Here is a 14134-nt window from a genome sequence, read left to right as displayed (position 1 = left end):
TTCATGGTTCACAATTGGTGGAACTATTTGGAAAGGTGTCAAAAGCCCATGCCATTCAATATTCATTCTCTCTGTCTGTCTCTGTCTCTGTCTCTCTCTCTCTCTCTCTCTCTCTCTCTTTCTCTTTCTCCCCCTCCCCTTCCTTCCTTTTCCCTCTCCCTCCTTAGCTTTCTCTCTCATTCTTTCTCTCATTCTTGCTCACTCTCTTTTTCTCTTTCCCTCTCCCCCTCTCCCCCTCTCCCCCTCTCCTTCCTTCCCCTTCTCCCTTCTCCTCTCCCTCCCCTCTCTCTTCTACCCCTACCTTTAGGTCAAATGAGAGTTATCAGCTAATTATCCAGCACCATGCCTGCCTGCCAGCTGCCATGCTCCCCACAAAGATTGTCATGACTTCAACCTCTGGAACTGTAAGCCACTATTAAATACTTTCTTCTTGAAGTTGCCTTGAAAGCAAAGACAAGTGTATCATTGGACATTGGGGATGTAATGAGATAGATAAATTCTGTGGATATAATGTGATAGTAAATTCTGGTGCTTTAGGGAATGAAAGGTACATAATATACTAGCCTAGGGGAGCCAGAGGCTTTAAGAAAGGAATGGTTTCCAAAGAGGAAGGCAGCCAATTGGATGATTTTAAGCAAACGGTGGAAACAGAAAAGCCCAGGAAAGATAGCATGTGTTTGAGGATGCTGTCCATTCTGGAACATGGAAGATGTAAGGTGTGAGATATGAGGATATGGAGATAGGCAGTTCATTGATTTTTAAAAAGATTTAAATTTAATCCAAAAAGCTTTACCTTACTCTAAAGTCCCTAGAGGAGCCATCAGGATGTCATGATAGCAACAAGCAGTATTTTGCTAATAAAAGTTGGTTTCATAAGTGTTATGAAGATAAACTAGAGAAGAGTAGAACCAAGAAATATAGTCTTGGTCTTTTGTAGGAATCCAGGTGAGAAATGAACTCGGGAGACAGAAACAGACACTGAAATGGGCAGGGTGTGAGTGCCATTAGAGAAGCAAACTTAGAGATCTGATTGGAGGAAACATGGAAAATGTTGATGATCCAAGCTTCTCCCTGAAGTTATTGTAGATGATATTTGCTGAGTGACTCAAAGGCTGGTAGGTAACCTATAGGAGCAAGTGATAGGGATGCTAAGCCAATTTTAGGTGCTGGGGCCCTGAAAGCAAACAGCTCTAATCCCTGTTCTTGATCAGAAGCTAGAAATGTCTGTTTCTGTCCTGGCCAGATGCAGGCATCCCAGAAGGTAGCTCCAGCTTTTTATAATGTCCCTCCTCTCCTGGGTGAGCACTACCACAGGTAAGGGTCTTCCTGAAACTCCTGTCCCCTCCCATACTGAGCTTTGGAACTGGCCCTTGGCTTTTCTTGGTGGAAAAAAGCCTAGATTACACTCTAGGCTTTCTCAGTCTTTCTCTTAAGATAACCCTTCAGCTATGCAGCTTCTTGCTTACCTCAATTGGGGAACTAAGCTTTCTTGGACCCTAACTCAGAAGGCATGGCTTTCATCTCTCTCTCCTTCCCCATAGCAGCTACCAAGATTGACAGATTGCCTTCTCTGTTGGTTTTATCCAACATCTAATAAAATGGTTGTGAACATTCTTTCAGAGTCCATTTTTTAATGTTTTATCAATGAGACTACGAACTCAAAGAAGGAGCAAATATTTTCCTGGTAATATAAATAACAGATATTAATGGTGATCATCAACTTTGCGTGTTAGACTTGAACTATTTGTGGCATAACTAGGCAGGGCTGTGCCGTTGGCTGAGGAGAAAGGCCTTGGCAGGGCAAGCAACATTGCCACTCAGATAAGAGTGGTAGGTGAAGCCATGTGACTACAAATCGTCCTTTGCATCAGGGATAATGAACTATATTATAAACACTATTGCCTTAGATTATAGATGACATAAACTGCTGTTCATATTTATACTCTTAAATTCATATTTAATAAAAGATGATATCTGTGTAAAAATACTTCTACAGGAGTAAAACTAATAAACTATCAACATGCAGTTTTACACTGATCAAAAGGCATTATAACATAATGTTAGACCATGAGCCTCACTAATCAATTGATCTGGGGACGATGTGAGATGTGTGTGTGTGTGTGTGTGTGTGTGTGTGTGTGTGTGTGTGTTTACATTTCTAAAGTAATTACATTATGCAGCTAGAAATGAGCAATTAGTTCCCTCCACAATTCCTTTTAATTCTTGGGCTTAAATGAGTTTTGTATAAGAACTCAAAAGCAAGTAATTCAAGATTAGGTGATTCATATGTTTCAGACTCCAGGCATCTTGTTAACAGATATTTTTAAGTAAAAACTGGATAGCCTACCATAAGTGTTGGCTAAGCCAACTGGAAATTATCCCCTTTCATCATAGATGTTATGGAGTGCATGGAGAAAAAACAAGAACTTTCCTCCTTGAGACCTACTCACCTGGTCGTAGAGCAGAAGTGCTTCCTCATAGATGTACCACCTGAGGCAGATGAGAGACAAGCCCATAGGAATATTTGAAAGCTAATTCTCATAAATACTAGTCACAGATTACCTGTGTGATGAGTTGAAACTGATAAAATGTGTGTAACACTGAAGTTATTCATTTAATCTTGCGTGACTCAGAAGACAGCAGAATCAGAATGTCCAATGTTAGCATGAGGGACTTAGCGATCATATTGAAAGTGTGTACCAGTGCTAGCTAAAACACATGTTAACAAAATGTGCTGTGCAAAATACCACTGAGACACAAGGAGCCAACTCAAAACATGTCAGTTCTTCTAACAAGAACAAGTAGAAATTTCTTTAATTTTAAATTTACTACAGTATCTAAGATGTATCCTCATGCTTTTGGAGGAAAAAGAAATTAAATATTTCAAGCACTCTGCCATTAAACTAAATTCCCAAACCCTACCATTGTTTTGAATAAGCAAATAATTGTAAACAAAAATCTTCCAATCACAGAGGAACTAATTGACCAATTACATAAACTAATTAAAGATAAACTTATCAAGAGATATCATTGAGATTGTAAAAGGAAAAGCCACTAAGGTGAAGATGTTTGTGTCTGACATGGCTGGGGAAACATAATATCCAGAAAACAAGAAATAGTTTCAACTCAACAAGACAGGTTCATCATCCTCACATGAGAAGCTCCTATTCTTTCTAGTCATCATCACAAAACCACAGAACAAAGGCACAGTAGTACATGACTCACTACCACTCACTAGCATATCTTAAATAAAAGGTGGGGAGCATACTAATTGATGGAAAAAATAGGATGTGAGGGGGAAATGATCCGGCTTGTCTGGAAAGCAAAGTATTCAGTAGTGTAAGAGACAGATCTGGTGCTCTCCTTGTGCCTGCTCAGCAACCCCTGCTCCCTTACATTCAGGCCTGTCAGTTTCTACAGAGATCTCCCACAGCTCCCTGTTTGAAGGCTACGTCAGGTGCCATGCCTTGCTTTACATGGACATTGGGCAGACAGAAAAACTTGAGGAATTAGCATCACCTAGCATATTGCGTCTAGTAATGATTGATGGAGCTCATCAGGAACTCTCCCAACAGTCCACCCCTCAGCTGGGATCACTTGGCCTATGTCCACTTCCAATGTTTGCTGCTGGCATTGAGTTTCAGATGCCAGTAATAAGAATCTGCTTAGTAACATGAGAGTGATTTCAGACTCACTTCTATCGGAGACCCAAGAAGTACTATTGATCCTGTACCAATTTCTGATGCTAATGCTTTGAATTAGAGTATTGATCCAGCCTCATCTACACGGAGGCACAGGCTAGTACAGTTGACAGGTAATAAGTGCCCCACTCCTTGCTCTCCTGGACAAACATCAAGCTGTCTTTCTCCCTATTTTCCTGCCCCATGCTGGTGGACAAAGGTTTATAAACCTTGTTTGATACGGGGATTCATTTCCAGCCTCACATGGGCCAAGCCCCTGTGTTTGATTCTCAGCTCCTAGAGCCTATGTCTAATCGCAAACACATGTGGGCAGAAGTTTAACCTCCTCGTGATTGTCTCAGCTTTAATGTACCTCCTACTTTTACAATGGAGGGCTTCTTTCTTTGTTTCTTGATCTCAGCTGTCATAGCTGATGCAGTTAGGCATTGTCTCCTTGGCATTTAACTTTAACCTGTTCTCCTCACTGCTACGCCTTTAACCAAGTATGTTTAGCTAGGTCAGTAGTGAAGCTCTCGGCACACAGGCAAGCCAGAGATTTAGCATCTTCCACTCCTGTCCCCACAATTTGTGTTGAACCAAAGTACTCCTCAAGAAATATCAGATATGGTAGGAAAATACCCAAATCCACCCTTGATTGGCTAACTCAGAATATGCTATTAAGCTCTGGTTACCACAGTGACAGTTTGTTTGAAAAGGCATTAAAGCATCATTTTGTAGTCTCTATCTTTACAGCCACTGCTTCCTGGAATCACTACCTAAGTAAACAGCTCAATGCTTGCTCGACTCAAGGGTTGCTTCAGATGCACAGGTATCATCAAATAAAACAAATCATAATTATAACTATGACCTAGAAATTTAGTTCCCAAGTATGCACAGAGTAAAATGCAAACAAATATATGCCAAACAAGATAATACAAATATCTACAGGACTATATTTAAAGTGCTCCATGTTAAAAATAACTACATGCCTATCAGAGATAAATGAATAATGATATGTTCATACTGTGGGTGCTAACAGCAAACTAGATGAACTGCCATTAAACACTACAGCATGAGTAAACCTTGCAAAGCTGTCTTGAGGGGAAAATAAGATTTGGAAGTCCACACAACTTTTAACGTAATGATTTTTCTTTTTAGCAGTGTTAGTGTTATATTTTAGAAAGGACAATAAAATGTAACTCAGAGTGTAAAGTATATAATAAGAGGAAAATTAAATATATTGCTCTATAATCTGAGTAGAATAAAAAAAACCCCAGTTATCTGGATTTCCTATCTCTTACATGTTCCTAAATGACTATATGACTATGTTTGTGAACACATCTGCTATTTTATGATATTAAATGAAGCTTAAAACTCACAATATTCTCTTATTTGTTCATGTGCTTTATGTTAATATTAGTGGCTTTTTCTAGACACTTGCTTAATTAGAAACATACAGTGCTATTCATGTTATGTATGGGTGTCTCATTTTAATTCACACAATTAAAATTAATATGCCATTTTCTTTTCAAATCTAACAAGCTGAAATTAATAAATGAAAGGTTTGCATCTTTAAGCCATCAACATATCAAAAAGAAACCAGGGCACTAGCAAATAACTTTGAGTTGAGATAATAGGTTTGCCTCTCCAAATTGAATGCTTTGGGGGTCAACAATTTCTACAGTAACCGCATTAGCATATTTTAATACCTGTTGAACCTAGAGACTCACTAATATGCTTAGTAAATGGAATTTCTATTTACAGTTATTAGCATATTCATCCCTCGTCATAGTTTCAGACTCTGAAAGCATTACTAAAATCACTTTGTAGTAGCAAGATCTGAGAGCATCTAGATTATCCTGCAATAGAGCAAGCGAGAAATACTCTTCCCCTTTCAAGAGTGTTGTCCCTTTAGACTTGGGCTTCCATTGGGGCCATATAGGAGGGAATATAATATGGAGTCACAAAACACAGATTTGCATTCTGGGTCCACTCCTTAGTAGTGAAGTTCTCTTGATCTGTGATGTTAACTTCAGCCTTAATTTCAACTGGAAAATGAGAATAGTACAATCTGCTGTCCAGTGACACATTTAAATCAGTGCCATGTTCTTTGAAATGTGCCCAACACAAAGCTAGGTACCTTGACTTATTTCGGTAATATTTACTGTACACCTATTACATGCCACAAACTACCTATGCACAGGCTACATCATCCAATAAAAAAAGACTTCTGCTTTAATGGGCCTTACACAGAGACAGTCAACAAAGATAACAAGCAATTAACTTATGCGGTAAATTAGATAATAATTATGGGGAAAAGGTACATTCAGACTAGATGAAGGTTACCAGAAGTGTTAGCAGAGAACAGGCAGTTTTGTAGCAAATAAAATGGTCAGGTTGACATGAGGAGGTGAAGTCTGAACAGACTGAAGAAGACCAGGCAAGGGGAGCTTCAGGCATGAAACTACAGGGTCAAGCATGTCTACTGACTTCACAGAACAGAGAGATGTCAGAGTGATGGGGCAGATTGTGTGAAGGTGCTGGGCCTTGTTCAGATTGCTGGGGACCAAGGGCATGAGCAGGTTTTCCCTGACTAAGGTATTCTACCCTCAGTAGAGGCAGTATAGGTATAAGCCTGAATGTATGACCCAGGACAGAGCCAGCACTGTTACTTAGTGATTAAAAACAATGGTGGGTGATGTTGGTTGAACTTTTCTCTCCATACTTACGGTATGAGAGTATGTAAACCAGCCATCAAGATCAGGCACCAGTCTTATACAGAGCAATAGATCAAGAAAGAAAACCTAGATGGCCCACATCTCACCAAGGTCACTGAAGATAGGGAAATCACGAGTAGCAAAGTAGTATGGTGTGGGAAAAGGAAAAAGAGTTTCTGTTTTGCTTTTATTCTGTGTGTGCTCGGCATGCCTCTCCAGTCTTGCAAAATCAGAGTACTGGTATACCTACGGTATGCAGTGTTCATGGACTATGTCTGCACGTGCAATCTGCTACAGGCCCTTCTGCCCGTGAATATGTGTGAGTTTTAGGCAATACCATCTCTGGGAGTGATGATGTATATGGTCAGTTATAAATGAAGCATATGAACAATCGTCTCAGCAAATTATAGGAATACATTAGCCAAAGGCTTTGCTGAGATCTCCAGAGGGCAGAGAAAAATTTATTTGCCTCTCTCCTTGCCTGCACTTGGCTTCTGGAGAATAACATCAGCTGCCATTTGAATAAGAAACAGTCTTTACTTCCCCATTCTCCAGGTAACTGGCCAGTCTCCACTGCTGAATTGATTTTGTTCCAAGTTTTCTATGCATACTAAATAGGCTGTGGTGACTCATTGTCTCCCAGGTTCCTTGAGGTTCACAGACAAGCTAGATGTTTTAGTGCAGGTCTACTCAAAGCAATTCAGCTCCCTGTCTCATCGTGCCTAAGGCTCAATTCTTTCTGGTTCTGTGCCTTTGAGACCACAGATCTAGAAACTCCCCATCCTCTTTCGCTTTGCCTAGCTATGCCTGCCCTTCTACAGGAAGTTGAGGAAATGCCACACGGGTTTGAATGCAAGCACCAAGGTGATTTTGTTGTTTCAGTCACTTAGAAATAAGTTACAGCTGGTAAATTATTTAAAAGCATTCTAAGCTTCAGTTCTCAGATTCTCCAACCAAATTTTTGTAATGCAGCTGTAAACATCCTGGATCATAATTTTCCACTCCTCTGTCAACTCCGCTTCTGTGATAAATGCCTGAAACAATCAATTTGTAACGAGGAGCTGTTTATTTAGCGTATGGTTTCAGAAATGTTAGTCTATGATCATGTGACTGCAATTGCTTTGGGGCTTTGGGGGTTGGGGGGAAGCATGGCATTACAACTTAAGCACATGATAATGAGCAAAAACTCATTCTCAGTATGGCAGCCAGGGTCAGAGTGGGGACCTAACATTCCCATTAAGAGTATGCTCTGCAATGGCCTAACTTCCTTCCTCCCACCTCCCAGTAGTGCCATAGACTGGTGCCCAAACTATTATCACATTGGTCTTAAGGGGATTCACCTAGTTAACTTGAACTGACAACTTAACACAGCCTAGACTCATCTAAGAAGAGAGGTGTTAATTGAAGAATTGCCTGGAGCATAATGGCCTATGGTTGTGTCTGTGGGAGACTGTCTTGATTGCTAATTGGTAAAGGAGGGCCTAGGCCATTGTGGATGGCACCATTTTCCTGGGCAGGTAGTCTTGGACTGTCTAAGAAAGCCAACAAAAGCCTGTGACTAAGCCAGCAGGAAGTTGTCCTTCATAGTTTCTGCTTGTGTTCTTGCCATGGCCCCTCAGTGATACCTACTATTTACACCTAGAAGTATAAGCTAAATAAATCCTTTCCTCCTGCAAGTTGCCTTGATCATGGGATTTTTTTTTACAGCAACAACATACTAAAATTGAAACAGTGATATGTAAGAATCAAACCAGCACACCTTCTATGTGAAATTCATTTTTACCAACTAGCAGAGATCCACTGAGGGCTACCTATCATCATTTCTTTTGATTTCTCCTCAGGGGAAATTACTGAGTAGCAAATGAGTCCTAGGGATTCTTCTGTCCAGTCCTATGAACAACTTCTTTAAGGTAGTCACAATGTTCAAGGTAGACAGAATGGACTGAGCTGAGGGAGCCATTGGCCAAAAGAAATACGAGTATCAGGATGAAAGACCAAGATTCGAATCTATATTTTCTGTCCTAGAATACTATTCTATTCTTTCCTTTGGTATTCATGCCAGAGTTCCTTATTTTCAGAGTATCCTATATCTAATCTCTAATTGCTTTCTCAAGATCTTTAGATTTCATTAAAATGCCTTTTCCTATCTCAAATGCCTAGTTGTTTACCACAAGCAATTCAAATTTAATGATCAAAAATGAGTAAATTGGGTAAATATAAATGACATAAACATTTATAAATGAACATTTCACATTTCAGCAATCTTTGTGATAACTTGAGGCCTTGACACAAAGTAAAGTAATAAATGTCCATTTGGTGTTTATTCACACTAAATTATGATGTTAATTATTACTTACTATTACTTATATAAATATTAATTATATTATATGATATACTGTACAATGCATATAAAAAGTATTCAATATATTATTAATTATATTATATTACCATTAGCACCTTAAATCAATTATATTTCATTATAATTATGTTTTATAATTATAACATTTTAATTAATGATAATTAAGGCTGATTATATTGTATGATTATGTTAATAATTAACATTAATTATATTGGATAATATATTAATATTAAATACATATTATTTTCCCCCAAGATCCATAGATAGGTACATAGGTAGGTAGATAGATAGATAGATAGATACATAGATACATAGATACATAGATACATAGATACATAGATACATAGATAGATACATAGATAGATACATAGATAGATAGATACATAGATAGATAGATACATAGATAGATACATAGATAGATAGATAGATAGATAGATAGATAGATAGATAGATAGATACATAGATACATAGATACATAGATAGATACATAGATAGATACATAGATAGATACATAGATAGATACATAGATAGATACATAGATAGATACATAGATAGATACATAGATAGATAGAATGTTCCACTTACCTTGGGCCTGTGGAATACAGCACGCCATGGTGTAAGTATGTGTAGAGCATAGCCACTCATCCCATTGATGAATTATGCAAGTGAAGGAAGAAGGGGTAGGAACTGCCTCACTGACCAGAAAACCTCTCATTCGTCTCTTATTTTCATCATCTTCTAACAGCGCCAAACTAGAAACTAAGCCTTAATACACAGGCCTTTGAGGGGTGACCTGTAAGAGGGAGAGAAAATAGAAGATAGGAGAGAAGGAAGCTCCTCTCAGAAAATAAAATTTGTGCAAATTTGGAAAATTTGGGCGAAATCTAATTAGTGCTTCATTCCCAGTATTTTACAAAACTTTATGATGTTGTATTTCCATAAGCCCAGTACTCAGCAGCTGATGCAAGAGGAGTTCTGTGCGCTCAGCGCTAGTCTGAACATTCTAGCTCCAGACTGCTCTTGTTTCAGAGAAACTAATCTAATTTCAAATCAATCGATCGATCGGTCATCGATTGGTCAATCCTATAAGGCCTATTGAATTTTGGAGGAGAACGAACATTCACCCAGTGATTTCCCCTCCTCAGCTATGTGTTTTCCATGGCTATAGAAAGTGCAAACTGAGCGTCAGCCACATTTTAATTTCTGACTTGTCTTTTACTCTTTGCTTTTCTCACACTCTGTGGTATTTTTTCTCCCCATTCCTGTAAAGAACATGGAAATGGAAGTCCCAGAGCAGAGGGCTGAGGAAGGCAGCCATGTTTTGCTGCCGATCTGTACCATTAGCTGCCTTGCCAGCGCCCTTCACGTTCAGTTACCTTATTTCTCTACAGACTTTCTTTTTTTATGGTCTCCATTTTCAGTTTGAGGATCAGCCTGCAGCAGGGTTAAATTTCTAATTCTAATTTAATCTTTATCCATCCTAGAGGGCACCTAAAGGCCAGCCTACTGTACAAAGATGCCAAGCCTAAAAAATAATCTTTTGCAAACCGGCTGCTGGCTACCTGCGTCTACTACCATATATGGTGGATTATGATTCCATCAGTGTGAACCCAGAAGCCATTCTCTATCACAACAACTACAGATCCCGATGCAGAAACGAGCAGGGCTTAGCCATAAATGAGCTTTTCACTCAAATGTGAAGGTTAGGGGGCAACGTGTGAGCCGACATATGTAACCCTGTACCCCTGCAGCAATTGGTGTAATCCTTTTGTAAATCCAGATTATCTGTGTCTTATCTGAGCCGCTGACAGTTGTCAGAGTCCTGGCTCTACAAATGCCAGTTTGTTTTCTTATCCATATTCGGTGTCAAGTGCTCATTTCTTTGCTTCCCTTTCTTTTAAAAATGAAATGAATATGTCAAATTTTGTTTTTCTTAGGCCAATTCCTTAGGCCAAGGAAGGTAGATAGAGTAGTTCCTATCCAAACCCTACTGCTCACATTGAACACTCACACCGGAATAAACACACACACACACACACACACACACACACACACACACAAAATATACACACATTCTCTCTTCACAGACACACACTCACACATGCTCTCTCTTATCCCCCAACCCCCTAACACTTACTTATACCTATGTCAAGAGAAGAGAGGCAGAATATTATGTAAACATCCATTTCCTAAGAGACAAATTTTCCTTGTGCACATGTCACATTCTGGGGTGGCTATGGTTTCTTTCCAGGGTCTTTCAAAGTCCAGATTGCAGGAGTCCATAGATGTTTTTCTTTGGAGCCTTCCCTAGTGACCAGCAGCCCAGGGACACTAAACAGATTTCTTGTCCTTCTGGTACATTGATTAGAATTCTAACCACTTCCGCTCAGGTTGCCAGCAGGAGGCAGACAAAATTCCAACTTGAAGAACAGCTGTTAGCCAGTCCTCTGACCTTCATTGGCCCTGACTGGTCCTATAATAGCAGCCATAAAAATACATTATACAGAACTAATGTGTACGTTTGCTATTCTCCCAGCGGCGACCAGCATACTCTTTTGAACCAAGAAACGATCAATTTTTCCCATATTAATAAATACACATAGTGACTTTCTCACACACACACACATTCCTGAATAGAATTTATGTCTTCTTCATTTGTGATCATCTGACCTGCAATCAGAATTTCAATACTGGGTGGTTCTATACCATTCTTCATCCAAGAATCTCTCTGTGCTTCATAATAGCAACTGACAGAGAGAAAGTGCTACGTTCAATAATACAGTCGTATCGTTTGCTGTAGCAAACTGGCCAGTTCTTTACTACTTATTGCCGGTATAATTTGCTTTATATAATACAAACTAACGAGGAAGAAATTCCAATTTTTTCCATAAGTCACCAATTGAGGAACTTCCAGGTTTACTGATCATGGCTCTCACAAACCTGTTCCCCAGCAACCACACACCCCACTGACCAATCATCCTAGCCACATCATTAGGATTTCAAGATTTGTTTTGATTCCTTGCCTACCCATTTCCATTTTCACAGTTTCCTACAGGCTGCTCTCCGCCCCACGAAGCCACATGTTGCCAAGCAGCTCCCTTCTGATTCTCATCTAGTCCCTTAAAATTATGCTGGTCAGTTACTTCCTTTCCAACCTTTAAATTTAACTCTGTGGCCTCAAGGGAGATCCCTTTCGATGTGAAGTTATCTGCAAGCATACGCAGACAGAGAAACGGTAGCTGCGGCTGCTCGGAGATGATTAACTGCTCATGTAACTTCATTACATGCTTTTTAGTATGCTCTGACAGCTGCGTGTAACATTCATATTTTAAGTCAAGTTCTCCAACAGAATTTTCGGCATATCACAGGTCTTCTCCTTTATGGACCCCACAGGCAGAACCCAATTATCAATTGTAAAATAGCCAGCTCTCCAACAGAAACAGACTTTTTTTTTAATGAAGACTTCGAGTAAGGTAGGGCTTACAGGAACATGGCCTCTGCAGGCTCATGGGCTCTGTTTATAAAGACTAGACGCTTGAGTTAATACTCTGTTGTCATGATTCCAGTTTTTTTAAATAGTTACTTCCTTCTATGTGCATGAATGTTTGCCTTCAGATATGTATATGCTCAGTGAGAATGCCTGGTGAGATCAGATGTCCTGGAAAATGGACTTCCAGACAGTTGGGAGCCACCATGTGAGTGCTGAGAATCAACCTCTGTAAGAGTGGCAATGCTTTTAACCACTGAGGCATTGCTCCAACCTCTGGTGTTAGGATTCTTTAAATGAGGGATCCTAGTTTTTCATTTGACACCAAGTGTTGTACATACGACAATCAGCTTGGGGAGTCCAACTGTCTGCCCTTGAAAAAGGATTACCCCAGCTGGACTTTTTGACTATTAATGTCCGCTAATGGATTATGGAGGGTCGAAAGGCCCTCACTTGCATATCTAACTGCTCCATACTACCTACTGTATGCAACTCCCCCTAAATGGTACATGGCATCAGAGAAGGGATGGAGTCTATGCTGGGAAAGACTAGGGGATGGGCTCCAACTGCGGTAACTTCTTGTAGGAAATCCATCATCTATGCTCTATAAGGAAGCCCAATAAACTGATTGGTTCTCCAGAGTGTCTCTGTTTGCCATTGGGACCTTCAGAGGAGGGGTAGAAGTTGTTGTAGCTCCTCCTGGGAAGAAATAATAGCAACACTAAACTTCACAAGTTATATAAGTCAGTTTTTCTGCAGAAGGAATACACTCTGAGAGTTGGGTACAGCACTGATGTATTAATATACAAGCCCTGAACACAATGGACCCCAAAGGAGTTGCTGGACCCTGGCTATGTCTGATATTACCAAGAGCTGAATTCTCTCTCAGTAAAGACTTCTACCATAATGCCACCCCATTAAGAAAAATCTCTTTGAAGTCTCCTAGGCCTCTTGGTGCTGTTTACCCAAATACATTGTTCTCCTCAGACTTAGATTTCAATGTTTCTTCTCTTAGGATTCCTCATTTGGGTCTAGTCTTACCAATTTCTACCTTCAGATAATTTATTCTCATCAAGTAAATGGCAGAGGTACTAAGCCAGGGTCACTGGACATGAATCTGAGCTTAAATACTTAGCCTAGCCTAATTGTGAGGAGAACTACCAAAAAAAATAGGCTCAGAGGGTAAATAAACATGATTCTAAGGAAAGTGTTAAAGGATGAGAAGACACTCACAAGAGCAAAATAAATGAATAAATAAATAAATAAATAAATAAATAAATAAATAAATAAATAAAATTGGTTCCAAGGAGGAGGCACATACTCATTCTTTATAAATATACATGCAAGAAAGTTTGTACAGCCTGAAGAAAGCATACAGAAAAGAGCTCCCAGCAAATATAAGGTGGTTTGACATGTCAATTGTTATTTTTTGCTTATAGGACTTTGTATCTTCTTTTAAATTATTTTTTAATTTGAGGAAACCCAAACACACACACACACACACACACACACACACACACACACACACACACACACCTGTAGAGTAGCCATTCAGAATTGAAGATGTAGCAGTTTTATTTTTCACTATCAAATATATTTTATGACAGTTTTAGGTCTATTATAAAGGAGAAGCTGAAGCTGTAGAGAAATAAATCTGGGGAGAAAATAGACCATATCTTTCTCATTCATACACACATAAATACCAACACCACCCCCACCACCAAGACAACCCAGTGTCACTCAACTTGTTCTGACATATATCAGCTCTTATAGGTCAAAGTCATTGTCTTTTTCTGTCAATCATTGTTGTTTGTTATAGAATCTAGGACCTGGTCTATGTTTCCAAATGCTAGAACAATTTATGATCTTCATTTTTAATGTTCCTGTGTTC

General features: G+C 39.3%; 1 long non-coding RNA gene across 1 annotated transcript in view; it reads right to left on the bottom strand.

Moving 5' to 3' along the window:
- The window catches only part of LOC103692331 (uncharacterized), a 79079-nt gene that overhangs the window by 49511 nt on the left and 15434 nt on the right, over positions 1-14134 (bottom strand). The window contains exon 2 of the long non-coding RNA XR_005504709.2: positions 9342-9549. This is a non-coding gene — a long non-coding RNA (uncharacterized LOC103692331). The remainder of the gene's footprint in view (positions 1-9341; positions 9550-14134) is intronic.

The sequence above is a fragment of the Rattus norvegicus genome, chromosome 5 (assembly GCF_036323735.1).
Source record: "Rattus norvegicus strain BN/NHsdMcwi chromosome 5, GRCr8, whole genome shotgun sequence".
Classification (NCBI taxonomy): Eukaryota; Metazoa; Chordata; class Mammalia; order Rodentia; family Muridae; genus Rattus; species Rattus norvegicus.
This window is presented reverse-complemented; position numbering and strand designations above follow the sequence as displayed.